Source organism: Cetorhinus maximus, chromosome 20 (assembly GCF_964194155.1).
Source record: "Cetorhinus maximus chromosome 20, sCetMax3.hap1.1, whole genome shotgun sequence".
Lineage (NCBI taxonomy): Eukaryota > Metazoa > Chordata > Chondrichthyes > Lamniformes > Cetorhinidae > Cetorhinus > Cetorhinus maximus.
Genome location: NC_135898.1, coordinates 80,745,824 through 80,761,833, shown reverse-complemented (window position 1 = coordinate 80,761,833; position 16,010 = coordinate 80,745,824).

Below are 16,010 nucleotides of genomic sequence, written 5' to 3'. Positions count from 1 at the left end.
TAAGGTCATTGGCAAAAGAAGCAATGACGACAGCAACGAAGGCAGCGAGTGGTTAGGATCTGGAATGCGCTGCCTGAGACTGTGGTGGAGGCAGGTTCAATCGAGGCTTTCAAAAGGGAATTGAATAATTAACTGAAGAGGGAAAATTTGCAGGGCTACAGGGAAAAGGCAAGGGAGTGGCGCTAGGTGAATTGCTCCTTCGGGGGCAGCACAGATACAATGGGCCAAATGGCCTCCTTCAATGCTTAACCATTCTATGATTCTATCTGGCCTCTCAGGTGGATATCAAATATCTGATGGCACCATTTGGAGATGAGCAGGGGACTTCTCCCTAGTGCCCTGCACAATATTTATCTCTCAATTGACATCGCTAAAACTGTTAATCTCATCATTATCTTATTAAAGTTTGTGGAATCTTGCTGTGTGAAAATTGGCTGCTGAGTTTCCTACATGACAACGGTAGGATATTCCAGAAGTATTTTGTTGGCTATGTCGTGTTTTGGGACATTCTGTGATTGTGAAAGATGCTATAGAATTGTAATTTGAAATGCAGCAGCCTGTCGGGGGAGGGGAAATGTTCTGTCTAATGTGTTTACTGATGAACAACATCCTGTACACAAGGGGAATCTGCCTCATCATCCACCAATTGTTTATTCATTGATTATAAATAAATGATCAATTGTTTTTTTCTTTCAAAACTGTCATTATCTTCCCCCTGATTCAGCTCCAGTTTTCCAACAAGACTTTGATCTGGTGATTGAGGGCAGCTTGCATGGGTTTGGATTAAATAACGGGTCTATGTCCAAATGGTCACTGTGATGGAATCTGGGAGAAATCCGGGACGATGCAGGAATATCAGCTTCACAGAAAGAATCCTTCGTACAACTTGGAACAGAATTAGTGATCAGTGAAGAAATACGATGGTAAAAGGGGGGAATTACCAGGATACAGTCTAACATTCACCGTTCTCACCACAGGTACAGTCTAACATTCACCATCCTCACTACGGGTACAGACTGACATTCACCACTCTCACCATGGGTACAGTCTGACATTCACCACCCTCACCGCAAGTACAGTCTAACATTCACAACCTTCGCCACGGGTGCAGCCTAACATTCACCACCATCACCATAGGTACATTCTGACATTCACCACCCCCACCATAGGTACAGTCTGACATTCACCACCCTCACTATGTGTACAGCCTGACATTCACCACCATTACCACAGGTACAGTCTAACCTTCACCACCCTCACCATGCTTACAGTCTGACACTCACAACCCTCACCATGGGTACAGTCTGACATTCACCACCCTCACCGTGCATACAGTCTGACATTCACCACCCTCACCGTGTGTTGAGACTGACATTCACCACCCTCATCACAGGTACAGTCTAACATTCACCACCCTCACCATGGGTACAGTCTGGCATTCCCCACCCTCACCATGCATACAGTCTGACATTCACCACCCTCACTATGTGTAGAGACTGACATTCACCACCCTCATCACAGGTACAGTCTGACATTCACCACCCTCACGATGGGTACAGTCTGACATTCACCACCCTTACCACAGGTACAGTCTAACCTTCACCACCCTCACCATGTGCACAGCCTGACACTCACCACCCTCACCATGGATAGAGACTGACATTCACCACCCTCACCATGGGTACAGTCTGACATTCACCACTCTCAGCATGGGTACAGTCTGATATTCACCATCCTTACCACAGGTACAGTCTAACCTTCACCACCCTCATCATGCGCACAGTCTGACACTCACCACCCTCACAGTGGGTAGAGACTGACATTCACAACCCTCACATGGGTACAGTCTGACATTCACCACCCTCACCATGCATACAGTCTGACATTCAACACCCTCAGCATGCATACAGTCTGACATTCACCACTCTCACCACGGATACAGTCTGACATCCACCGCCCTCACCATGGGTACAGTCTGACATTCACCACCCTCACCGTGTGTTGAGACTGACATTCACCGCACTCATCACAGGTACAGTCTAATATTCACCACCCTCACCATGGGTACAGTCTGAGATTCACCACCCTCACCATGCATAGTGTCTGACATTCACCACCCTCACCATGTGTAGAGACTGACATTCACCGCCCTCATCACAGGTATGGTCTGACATTCACTACCCTCACCATGGGTACAGTCTGAGATTCACCACCCTCACCATGCATAGTGTCTGACATTCACCACCCTCACCATGTGTAGAGACTGACATTCACCGCCCTCATCACAGGTACGGTCTGACATTCACTACCCTCACCATGGGTACAGTCTGACACTCACCATCCTCACCATGGTTAGAGCCTGACATTCAACACCCTCACCATGGGCACAGTCTGACTTTCACCACCCTCACCATGAGTACAGTCTGATATTCACCACCCTCACCATGCATACAGTCTAACATTCACCACCCTCACTGTGTGCAGAGACTGACATTCACCGCCATCATCACAGGTACAGTCTGATAATCACCACCCTCACCACGGGTACAGTCTGACATTCACCGCCATCACCACAGGTACAGTCTAACATTCACCACCCATACCTCAGATACAGTCTGACATTCACCATCCATACCTCTGGTACAGTCTGACATTCACCACCCTCACCATGGGTACAATCTAACATTTGCCACTCTCACCTCAGGTACAGTCAGACATTCACTACCCACACTGTGGTACAGTCTGACATTCACCACTCTCACCTCAGATATAGTCTGACATTCACCAACCACACCGTGGTACAGTCTGACATTTACCAGCCTCATCGTGGGTACAGTCTGTCATTCAAAACCCTCACCTTGACTATAGTTTCACATACACCAGCCACACCATGGGTACAGTCTGACATTCACCACCCTTGAAGTGGGTATAGTCTAACATACACCACACACACGCGGGTACAGCCTGACATTCACAACTTTTAACACGGGTACAGCCTAACTTTCACCACCCTCACCATGGGTACATTCTGACATTCACCACCCTCACCATGGGTATAGTCTGACATTCACCACCCTCACCATGGGTACAGCCTGACATTGACCATGGGTACAGTTTTACATTCAGCACCCTCATTGCAGGTACAGTCTGACATTCACCACCCTCGCCACGGGTACAGTCTGACATTCACCACCCTCACCACGAGTACATTCTGACATTAACTACCCATACCTCTGGTACAGTCTGATATTCACCACCCTCACCATGGGTACAATTTAACATTCAGCACTCTCACCTCAGGTACAGCTTGACATTCACCACCCACCATGATACAGTCTGATATTTACCAGCCACATCGTGGGTACAGTCTGTCATTCACCACCTTCACCTTGGCTATAGTTTAACATACACCAGCTACACCACAGGTACAGTCTGACATTCACCACCCTTGAAGTGGGTATAGTCTAACATACACCACCCACACCGTGGGTACAGTCTGTCATTCACCACCCTTACCATGGGTACAGTCTGACATTCACCACTCTCACCACAGGTACAGTCTGACATCACCACCCTCACCATGGGTACAGTCTGACATTCAGCACCCTTGAAGTGGGTATAGTCTAACATTCACCACTCTCACCACAGTTACAGTCTGACATTCACCACCCTCACCATAGGTACAGTCTAACATTCACCGCCCATACCTCAGGTACAGTCTGACATTCACCACCCTCACCATGGGTACAATCTAACATTTGCCACTCTCACCTCAGATACAGTCTGACATTCACCACCCACACCGTGGAACAGTCTGGCATTTACTAGCCTCATCCTGGGTACAGTCTGACATTCACCACTCTCACCTCAGGTACAGTCTGACATTCACCACCCTCACCATAGGTACAGTCTAACATTCACCGCCCATACCTCAGGTACAGTCTGACATTCACCACCCTCACCATGGGTACAATCTAACATTTGCCACTCTCACCTCAGATACAGTCTGACATTCACCACCCACACCGTGGAACAGTCTGGCATTTACTAGCCTCATCCTGGGTACAGTCTGACATTCACCACTCTCACCTCAGGTACAGTCTGACATTCACCACCCTCACCAAGGGTACAGCCTGACATTGACCATGGGTAAAGTTTTACATTCGGCACCTTCATTGCAAGTACAGTCTGACATTCACCACCCTCACCATGGGTACAGTCTGACATTCACCATCCTCACCATGGGCACAATCTAACATTTGCCACTCTCACCTCAGGTACAGTCTGACATTCACCACCCTCACCACGGGTACAGTCTGACATTCACCACCCTCACCACGGGTACAGTCTGACATTGACCATGCATACAGTTTTACATTCAGCACCCTCATTGCAGGTACAGTCTGACATTCATCACTCTCACCACGGGTACAGTCTGAATTTCTAATTACAGCAGTTTTGCAATTCAGTCCTTGAGCGTTCCTGATCCCAATCGCTCCACTCATGGGTTGCATTCCGCTGTCTACATGTTCTAGAATGCTCTCCCTCAATCTCCCCGCCTCTCTCCTTTAAGACATCCACAAAATCATCCCTCTTTCGCCACGTTTTTGACCCCCACGTCCTAATAATATCTCCTTTAGTGAGTCAGGGTCAAAGTTTGCTTGAGAATCACTCCCCCTGAACCCCTTCACTGCATTAGGGGCGCTGTGTAAATGTAAGTTGTTGTGGATGCACTGTCTTCCTCTGCTCCCTGTGGGATCTATCCTCCCGATAGGTTGGAGGGGAGGGGAGGTGGGGTGGTGCAGGGAGGTTTGACACCTCCCACCAGTGCCTGGACGCTTCACAGAAACTCCAGCCTTTTCTTTCGCCAGCGCCCGTAGTTAGCCTGACAGCCCCTGGCGCCAAGGCTTTCCCCAAAGGTTCAGGAGTCAAGGGCTCGGCAGGTAAATTAATCCGCAGAGAGGTTCCCGGAAGAGAGCGAGCGAGACAGGGGCGGAGACCACTTCATCCCCCCGCTGCTGTACTTAAACTAACGCCACTGCCACAGCGCGACTTAATGCATAATTAAAACTCGCAGTCATAATACATAATGCAGCAGCAACCTGGCTCAGGTCACTTACTGAGACATCCCCAGGTCAATCAGTTGGGAAAACAAGAGGAGGAAAGATTAAAGGGGAAGGAGCACATTAAATAGAAGAGAGAGGGAGAGGGCGGACAGAACATGTCCAGATTGATTGGGAGAGACGGAGCAGAGAGAGAGAGAGCTGAGAGATCACAGCCACGAGAAGGATGTTTGCTGGAGAGAGGGGGATTTGTGGACTCTGCAATTTTCGGCTAATCCTGAATTTACTCCGGCTTCTCTTGTTTGTGTCGGGGAAACGACCCCGTTTGAACCGGATTCTCGCTGCACCAGACGGTAGGAAATTAGCGGCGATCGTCCCAGAGAAAAACCAATGGGCTGTGAGCATCAGTGCGGAAAGCGAGAGAGGGACAAGAGCAGGGGGAATGATGCAGCTAGCCCCAAACTAGGAAACTGGGAGCAGGGACTGGGATTGAGGCAGGGATTGGGATTGGAATTGGGACAGGGTTTAGGGCAAGGACTGGGATTGGGACAGGGATTGGGATTGGGGCAGGGATTGGGATTGGGACTGGGATTGGGGCAGGGACTGGGATTGGGACAGGGATTGGGATTGGGATTGGGGCAGGGATTGGGATTGGGACTGGGATTGGGGCAGGGACTGGGATTGGGACAGGGATTGGGATTGGGCCAGGGGCTGGGATTGCGACTGGGATTGGGGTAGGAACTGGGATTGGGGCAGGGACTGGGATTGGGATTGGGACAGAAATTGGGATTGAGACAGGGACTGGGATTGGGGCAGGGATTGGGATTGGGACAGGGACTGGGATTGGGATTGGGACAGGGTTTAGGACAAGGACTGGGATTGGGGCAGGGATTCGGATTGGGACAGGGACTGGGATTGGGGCAGGGATTGGGATTGGGACAGGGACTGGGATTCAGACAGGGACTGGGATTGGGGCAGGGATTGGGACAGGGACTGGGATTAGAACTGGGACAGGGACTGGGATCGGGATTGGGATAGGGACTGGGATTGGGACAGGGACTGGGATTAGGACAGCGTTTGGGATTGGGGCAGGGATTGGGATTGGGACTGGGATTGTTGGTGCAGTTTGCTTTTTAAGGATTTATGGGATGTGGGTATCACTGGCTGAGCCAGCATTTATTTCCCATCCCTAATTGCCCTTGAGAAGCTGGTGTTGAGCTGCCTTCTTGAACCGCTGCAATCCATGTGGTGTAGGTACACACACAGTGCTGTTAGGAAGGGAGTTCCAGGATTTTGACCCAGCAACAGTGAAGGAACAGCGATATATTTCCAAGTCAGGATGGTGCGACACTTAGAGGGGAACTTCCAGGTGGTGGTGTACCCGTGGGCCTGCTGTCCTTGTCCTTCTAGATGGTAGTGGTTGTGGGTTTGGAAGGTGCTGTGAAAGGAGCCTTGGTGAGTTCCTGCAGTGCATCTTGTAGATGGTACACACTGCTGCTACTGTGCATCGGTGGTGGAGGGAGTGAATATTTGTGGATGGGGTGCTAATCAAGCGGGCTGCTTTGTCCTGGATGGTGTCCAGCTACTTGAGTGTTGTTGGAGCTGCACTCATCCAGACAAGTGGAGAATATTCCATCACACTGCTGACTTGTGCCTTGTAGATGGTGGACAGGCTTTGGGGAGTCGGGAGGTGGGTTACTCATTGCACGATTCATAGCCTCTGACCTGCTCTTGTAACCACAGTATTTATATGGCTAGTCCAGTTCAGTTTCTGGTCAATGGTAACTCCCAGGATGTTGATAGTGGAGGATTCAGTGATGGTAATGCCATTGAACATCAAGGGGCGATGGTTGGATTCTCTCTTGTTGGAGATGGTCATTGCCTGGCACCTGTGTGGCGTGAATGTTACTTGCCACTTGTCAGCCCAAGCCTGGATATTGTCCAGGTCTTGCTGCATTTGGACATGGACTGCTTCAGTATCTGAGAAGTCCAGAATGGTGCTGAACATTGTGCAATCATCAGTGAACATCCCCACTTCTGACCTTATGGTGAAAGGAAGGTCATTGATGAAGCAGGTGAAGATGGTTGGGCCGAGGACACTACCCTGAGGAACTCCTGCAGTTATGTCGTGGAACTGAGATGACTGACCTCCAACAACCGCAACCATTTTCCTTTGTGCTAGGTATGACTCCAACCAGTGGAGAGTTTTCCCCGATTCCTATTGACTCCAGTTTTGCTAGGGCTCCTTGATGCCACACTCAGTCAAATGCAGCCTTGATGTCAAGGGTAGTCACTCTCACCTCACCTCTGGAGTTCAGCTCTTGTGTCCATGTTTGAACCAAGGCTGGAATGAGGTCAGGAGCTGAGTGACACTGGCAGAACCAAACTGAGTGTCAGTGAGCAGGTTACTGCAATGTAAGTGCCACATGAGAGCACTGTTGATGACCCCTTCCATCACTTTACCGATGATCCTTCCTAATGTGTGGAGCCCAGGTCTGTTCACAGTAACTCCATGTGTGGTCTAACCAGGGCTTTGTGTAGCTGAAGAATGTCTCTTACCCTCCTGGATTCTCATCCTCTATGTATGAAGACCAGCATTCCATCAGCCTTTTTGGTTATTTTCTGTATCTCTTCAGAACATGTTAATGCCCTGTGGATCTGGATCCCAAGTCTCTTTGAACACCCACTGTTTCCAGATTTTCACCATTTAGAAAGTCTCCTGTTCTATCCTTTTTAGTTCCAAAGTGGATGATCTTACACTTGCCTAAATTGAAATCCATTTGCCACTGTTTTGTCCATTTCTTAATCTATTAATATCTCTTTGTAATTTTATGCTTCCATCTACACTGGTTACAATGCCATCTATCTTTGTCTCATTGGAAAATTTGGATATGGGGCTTTCTATCCCATTATTGAAGTTATTAATAAATATAGTGAACAGCTGATGCCCCAACACAGATCCTTGCCTGACACCACTAGTCAAATCCTGCCAATGAGAGTACCTGCCCATTATCCCTACCTTCTGTCTCCTGTTGCTCAGCCAATTTCCTAACCAGGTCAATCATTTGCCTTTTCAATTCCATGAGTTTCAACTTTAGCCAAAAGTCTCTCATATGGAACTTTATCAGATGCCTTTTGGAATTCCATGTAAATAACATCCATAGACATTCCCCTGTCCTTCCTTTAGCCACCTCCTTAAAAACTTCAATCAGGGTTGACCTACTCTTTACAAATCCACACTGGCTCTCCCTGATCAGCTGAACATTTTCGAGTCTTCAATCATCCTATCCTTACAGACTCTAGCAATTTCCCGACAACAGATGTTAGGCTAACTGATTTCTAATTCTTTGTTTTTTATTTCTTTCTAACCTTTCTTGAATAGCAGTGTGGCATACAATTTTCCAATCTAAAGGAATGGTTGCCATATGAGGAGAACTTTAGGAGGCTATAGTGTACACATTTACACATGTACACATTTACACGTTTACACATGTACACATTTACACATGTACACATTTACACATGTACACATTCACACAAATACACACTTACACATTCACACATGTACACATGCACACATGTACACATTCACACATGTACACATATACACATTTACACATGTGCACACTTACACATTCACACATGTACACATTCACACATTTACACATTCACACATGTACACATTCACACATTTACACATTCACACATGTACACACTTACACATGCACACATGTACACACTTACACATTCACACATGTACACATTCACACATGTACACATTAACACATGTACACATTCACACATTTACACATTCACACATGTACACACTTACACATTCACACATGTACACATTCACACATTTACACATTCACACATACCCATTTACACATGTACACATTTACACATGTACACATTTACACACTTACACATTTACACATGTACACATTCACACATGTACACATTCACACATTTACCCATTCACACATGCACACACTTACACATTTACACATGTACACATTCACACATGTACACATTCACACATGTACACATTCACACATGTACACATGTACACATTTACACATTTATACATGTACACATTCACACATTCACACATGTACACACTTACACATTCACACATGTACACATGTACACATATTGCCACAGCAGGGAGAGGGATGGATAGATAGACAGAAAGACAGACAGATTGATAGACAGATAGATAGACAGACAGAAAGACAGACAGACAGATATAGATAGGCAGATGGCTGGACTGGTGGGCGGGTGGGGCTGGTGGACGAGCAGGCAGGCTGGTGGGCTGTTGGGCAGGCAGCAAACACACTGTACAGTTGCTGATCTCATCCCCCTGCTTCAGCCCGGAGGCCCCAGTATGTTTACCAGGTGGCCTGTTACATATTGGTCCAGGAATGAATGTCTCTGTGAACCAGAGGAGCCAGTTTTGAAACATCATATTAAGATAAATAGACCATAATTACCCAGAAATGCTACATATCCACACAAACATAATTTTCCTCCACCACCTTTTATTTCTCTGCACCTTTCTCTCGCTCTTGTACTTCTTTCCTCTTTATTTCTCAGCCCCTCTCTTTCCCCCTTCTATACTTATCTGTCTCTCATCTCCTCCATTATATGCTTTGCTTCCCTCTTTCTCTCCCAATCTATATTTCTTTTTTTCCAGTCTCTCTCCATCTCACTTACCTCTGTAACCACCATTCTCTACCCAGCTGCCTCTCATTTTTCTGATGAAATGTCGTTGACCTGAAACATTAACTCTCTTTCTCTCCCCACAGGAGCTGCCTTCCCTCCTCAATACTCCCAGTATTTGCTGTTTTGATTTCAAATTTCCAACATCTGCAGTATTTTGCTTTAGTCTCATTTTTCTTTGTTTTCATCACCTCCTCCTCCCATTCTTACTGACTATTTTGCTCACTCCCTCTTCCTCTCCCTAGTCTAATATTTTGGCAGAGGCACACTCAGAAACAAAGCACCACATCTGTCATTTCTTTCACAAAGTTTTGTTCTTATATATTCATGTTTTTGTTTTGATTTGACTCCATGTAGTTTTAAATAGCAATGCAGGTCCATGTGTGTCTGGATGTGTTTCGTTAAGTTTATATATGTGTGTGAGTGCATGTATGAGCATACATGTATGTGAGTGTGTGTGTCTGTGTAGGTGTGTGAGAGTGTGTTTGTGTGTGTATTTGAGTGTGTGTGTGTGTGTGTCTGTGTATGTGTGTGTTTCTGTGTGGGTGTGTGAGAGTGTGTGTGTGTGTGTATGTGTGTGTTTCTGTATGGGTGTGTGTGAGAGTGTGTACATGAGTGTGTGTGCATGTGTGTGCATATGTGTGTCTGTGAGGGTGTGTGAGAAAGTGTGTGTGGATGTCTGAGTTTGTGTGTGTCTGTGTATGAGTGAGTGTGTGAAAGTGAGTGTATGAGTGAGTGTGTGCATGAGACAGTGTGTGTAAGAATGTTTGAGTATGTGTGAGCGTGGGAGTGAGTATGTGAGTGCAAGAATGTGTGTGTGAGAGAGTGTTTGTGGTGTGTGTGAGTGTGTGTGGGGTGTGGATGAGTGTATGTGTTTGTGAGTATGAGTGTGTGAGATTGGGTGTGTGAGAGAGTGTGTGTGAATGTTGGAGTGTGTAGCTGTGCAAAGTTGATGTGTCAGAGTCTGTGTGTTAGTGTGTGAGAGAGTGTGTGTGAATGAGAGTGTGTGTGAGACTGTGTTTGTGTGTGTGAGAATGTTTGAGTGTGTGTGAGAGAGAGTGTGTGTGTGTGTGAATAATAGTGTGTGAGTGTGTGTATGAATGATGGAGTGCATGAGTATGTGTGTGTGTGTGTTTGAGTGAGTGTGTTAGTGTGTGTGTGTATATATATAATTGCATGTGTGTCTGAATGTTGGAGTGTGTGTGTGAGAGGGAGAGAATATTTGAATGTGTTTGAGAGTGTGAGAATGTTTGTGTGTGTGTGAATGTTTGAATGTGTGTGTGTGAATGTTTGAGTGTGTTACTGTGAGTGTGTGAATGTTTGAGTGTGTGTGTGTTTGTGTGAATGTTTGAGTCTGTGTGTGTGTGAATGTTTGAATGTGTTTGTGTGAGTGTGTGAATCTTTGAGTGTGTTTGTGTATGTGTGTGACTGTTTGAATGTTTGAGTGTGTTTGTGTGTGAATGTTTGTGTGAGTGTGTGTGTTTGCATGAGTATGTGTGTGAATGTTTGAATGTGTAAATGTTTGAGTGTGTGAATGTTTGAATGAGTGTATGTACGAATGTTTGAGTGAGTAATTGTGTGTGAATGTTTGTGAGTGTGTGTGTGAATGTTTGTGTGTGTATGTGAATGTTTCGGTGCGTGTGTATGTGAATGTTTGAGTGTGTGTGTATGTGAATGTTTGAGCGTGTGTGTGAATGTTTGAGTGTGTGTGAGTGTATGAAAGTTTGAGTGTGTGTGTGAATGTTTGAGATTGTGTGTGTGTGAATGTTTAATTGTGTGTCTGTTTGTGTGTGTGTGCGTGAATGTTTGAGTGTGTGTGAATGTTTAATTGTATGCATGTGTGAATGTTTAATTGTGTGTGAATGTTTGCTTGTGTGCGAGAATGTTTAATTGTGTGTTTATGTGTGAATGTTTAATTGTGTGCGTGTGAATGTTTGAGTGTACATGTGTGAATGTTTGATTGTGTGTGAGTTTGAATGTTTGAGTGTGTGTGTGAATATTTAATTGTGTGTGTGAATGATTGTGTGTGTGAATATTTGAGTGTGTGTGTGTGAAAGTTTGAGTGTGTGTGAATGTTTGAGATTGTGTGTGTGTGAATGTTTAATTGTGTTTGAATGTTTGCGCGTGTGCAAGAATGTTTAATTGTGTGCGTATGAATGTTTGAGGGTGTGTGTGAATGTTTGAGTGTCTGAGTATGTGAATGTTTGAGTGTGTGTGTGAATGTTTAATTGTGTGTGTGTTTGTGTTTGTGTGCGCGAATGTTTGAGTGTGTGTGTGAATGTTTAATTGTGTGTGTGTGTGAATGTTTAATTGTGTGCGTGTGAATGTTTGAGGGTGTGTGTGAATGTTTGAATGTGTGTGTGTGAATGTTTAATTGTGTGTGTGTGTGAATGTTTGTGTGTGTGAATGTTTAATTCTGTGTGTGAATGTTTGAGTGCGTGTGTGAATGTTTAATTGTGTGTGTGTGTGAATGTTTAATTGTGTATGTGTGTGAATTTTTGAGTGTGCATGTGTGAATATTTAATTGTGTGTGTGTGTATGTTTGAGTGTGTGTGTGAATGTTTAATTGTGTGTGTGTGAACGTTTGAGTGTGTGTGTGTGAATGTTTGAGTGTGGGTGTGAATGTTTAATTGTGTATGTGTGAACGTTTGAGTGTGTGTGTGTGTGAATGTTTGAGTGTGTGTGTGAATGTTTAATTGTGTGTGTGTGTGAATGAGTGTGTGTGTGAATGTTTGAGTGTGTGTGTGTGAATGTTTAATTGTGTGTGTGAATGTTTGAGTGTGTGTGTGTGAATGTTTGAGTGTGTGTGTGAGAATGTTTAATTGTGTGTGCATGAATGTTTGAGTGTGTGTGTGTGAATGTTTGAGTGTGTGTGTGTGACTGAGTGTGTGTGTGACTGAGTGTGTGTGTGAATGTTTGTGTGTGTGTGTGTGTGAGTGTTTAATTGTGTGCCTGTGAATGTTTAATTGTGTGTGTGTGAGTGTTTGAGTGTGTGTGTGTGATTGAGTGTGTGTGTGAAAGTTTGAGTGTGTGTGTGAATGTTTAATTGTGTGCGCGTGAAGGTTTAATTGTGTGTGTGAATGTTTAATTGTGTGTGTGTTTGTGTGTGTGTGCGAATGTTTGAGTGTGTGTGTGAATGTTTAATTGTGTGTGTGAAGGTTTAATTGTGTGTGTGTGTGAAGGTTTAATTGTGTGTGAATGTTTGCATGTGTGAATGTTTAATTGTGCACGTGTGAATGTTTGAGGGTGTGTGAATATTTGAGTGTGTGTGTGAATGTTTGTGTGCGTGAATGTTTAATTGTGTGCATGAATGTTTAATTGTGTGTGTGAATGTTTACTTGTGTGTGTGAATGTTTAATTGTGTGTGTGTGTGTGTGTGTGTGAATGTTTAATCGTGTGTATGTGAATGTTTGAGTCTGCGTGTGTGAATGTTTGAGTGTGTGTGTGTGAATGTTTAATTGTGTGTGTCTGTGTGAATGTTTGAGTGTGTGTGAATGTTTAATTGTGTGTGTGTGTGAATGTTTGAGTGTGTGTGTGAATGTTTAATTGTGTGTGTCTGTGTGAATGTTTGAGTGTGTGTGTGAATGTTTAATTTTGTGTGTGTGAATGTTTGAGTGTGTGTGTGAATGTTTAATTGTGTGTGTCTGTGTGAATGTTTGAGTGTGTGTATGTTTAATTGTGTGTGTCTGTGTGAATGTTTTAGTGTGTGTGTGTGAATGTTTAATTGTGTGTGTCTGTGTGAATGTTTGAGTGTGTGTGTGTGAATGTTTAATTGTGTGTGTCTGTGTGAATGTTTGAGTGTGTGTGTGTGAATGTTTAATTGTGTGTGTCTGTGTGAATGTTTGAGTGTGTGTGTGAATGTTTAAATGTGTGTGTCTGTGTGAATGTTTGAGTGTGTGTGTGTGAATGTTTAATTGTGTGTGTCTGTGTGAATGTTTGAGTGTGTGTGTGAATGTTTAATTGTGTGTGTCTGTGTGAATGTTTGAGTGTGTGTGTGAATGTTTAAATGTGTGTGTCTGTGTGAATGTTTGAGTGTGTGTGTGTGAATGTTTAATTGTGTGTGTCTGTGTGAATGTTTGAGTGTGTGTGTGAATGTTTAATTGTGTGTGTCTGTGTGAATGTTTGAGTGTGTGTGTGAATGTTTAAATGTGTGTGTCTGTGTGAATGAGTGTGTGTGTGTGAATGTTTAATTGTGTGTTTCCATTTATCCCCCATCCTCTTTTTTCCCTCTATCACCTTTTCCATTCAGTTTCTCTCTGAAACTTTTCGATGTGTCTTCCTTTCTGTTTCTCTCTCACTCTTTTCTCTCGGAGATAAATCCCATCCTGCAATTTGTAAAAAAAAACTCTTTCCCGTTGCTGGGTGCAGCTCATTGCCTGACCTGGGCTCCCGGCCTCTCTCTCCAGACCAATTCCCGGGGCAATCGCTTGGAGGGAAGCCGGGAGGAGTGCGCCTCTCAGGGGCTGTGTCGCGGAATTCCCCGGCACTCTGAGGGGAAACTTTCACACATGTTCGCTGTTGTAGCAAAGAGAAGCATTTGACCAGAACTCCGGCTCGACCTCTAGCCGGAGGAACTCTCCTCAACACACACGGCCTAGGAGTGAACTCAACAACTCGCTGTCCCTCTGCCTCTCCCTGCAACTCTACCTCCATCTCTCCCTCCGTCACTTTGTCGCTCTCTCTCTCTGTGTTTCTGTTTTTCTCTCTCTCTGTTTCTGTTTCTCCCCCACGCTCTCTTTGTTTCTGTTTCTCTCTGTGTGTTTATGTTTTTCTCTCTCTGTTTCTGTTTCTCTGTTTCTGTTTCTCACTCTCTCTGTGTTTATGTTTCTCTCTCTCTTTCTGTTTCTCTCTCTTTTTGTTTCTCTCTGTCTCTGTCACTCAGCCTCTCCCTCTCGCACATACACAGCAGAAAGCTGTTGCTCCGGGGGATTTGTTTACAGGTTTGCATGAGGGGTTTTCTGTACTTTGATTACAATTCAAGACTTCTGCTCCAACATTCTGATTTTTAATTTCATTAAGTTGGTATAGACTCAGAGACATCGTTAAATAAACAGAATTAGTGAAACAGTCCGGGTATTAACACAGACCGGCAGATACATCCATACACCCGTGTAAGAAAGACAGTGAGGAGGGTCTACCTCCGTGTCTGTGTTTGTGTGTGTCTGTTTATGTGTGTTAGTGTGTGTATGTGTGTGTCTGTATATGTGTGTTTGTGTATGTGTGCCTGTGTTAGTGTGGGTTTGTGTATGTGTGTGCCTGTATGTTAGTGTGTGTTTTTGTGTGTCTGTGTATGTGCTAGTGTGTTTGTGTGTGTCTGTGTATGTGTGTTAGTGTGTGTTTGTGTGTGTGTTAGTGTGTGCCTGTGTGTTAGTGTGTGTTTGTGTATGTGTGTTAGTGTGTGTTTGTGTGTGTATTAGTGTGTGTCTGTGTGTTAGTGTGTGTTTGTGTATGTGTGTTAGTGTGTGTCTGTGTATGTGTGTTAATGTGTGTTTGTGTGTGTGTGTTAGTGTGTGCCTGTGTGTTAGTGTGTGTTTGTGTATGTGTGTGCCTGTATGTTAGTGTGTGTTTGTGTGTGTCTGTGTATGTGTTAGTGTGTTTGTGTGTGTCTGTGTATGTGTGTTAGTGTGTGTATGCGTGTTTGTGTGTGTGTGTTAGTGTGTGTATGTGTGTTAGTGTGTGTTCGTAGATGTGATCGAGTGTACTTGTGTAACACGAGTTAATATTTCCAAATGAGGCAATGTGTTTTGTAGCAGAGTTAATTGTTTTCATATATGTGTGTGAACGCTGGTAATGTGTTGTAGAGAGAGTACATATTGTACACGTGAGGGACAGAGTGTGCATCTTACATATCTGAGAGTGTTTCTATAAGCGTGTGTCCAGCCCCTGTTTATGTATGGTCAGTGTGAGGGTGTATATTATATGAATGTTTTCTTTATTCATTCATGGGATGTGGTCATCACTGGCTGGGACAGCATTTATTGCCCACCCCTAGTTGCCCTTGAGTAGCTTCCTTCTTGAACTGCTGCATCCCATGTGGTATAGGTACACCCACCGTGCTGTTAGGAAGGGAGTTCCAGGATTTTGACCCAGCGACAGTGAAGGAACAGTAATATATTTCCAAGTCAGGATGGTGAGTGTCTTGGAGGGGAACTTCCAGGTGGTGGTGTTCCCATCTATCTGCTGCCCTTGTCCTTCTAGGTGGTAGTGGTCATGGGTTTGGAAGGT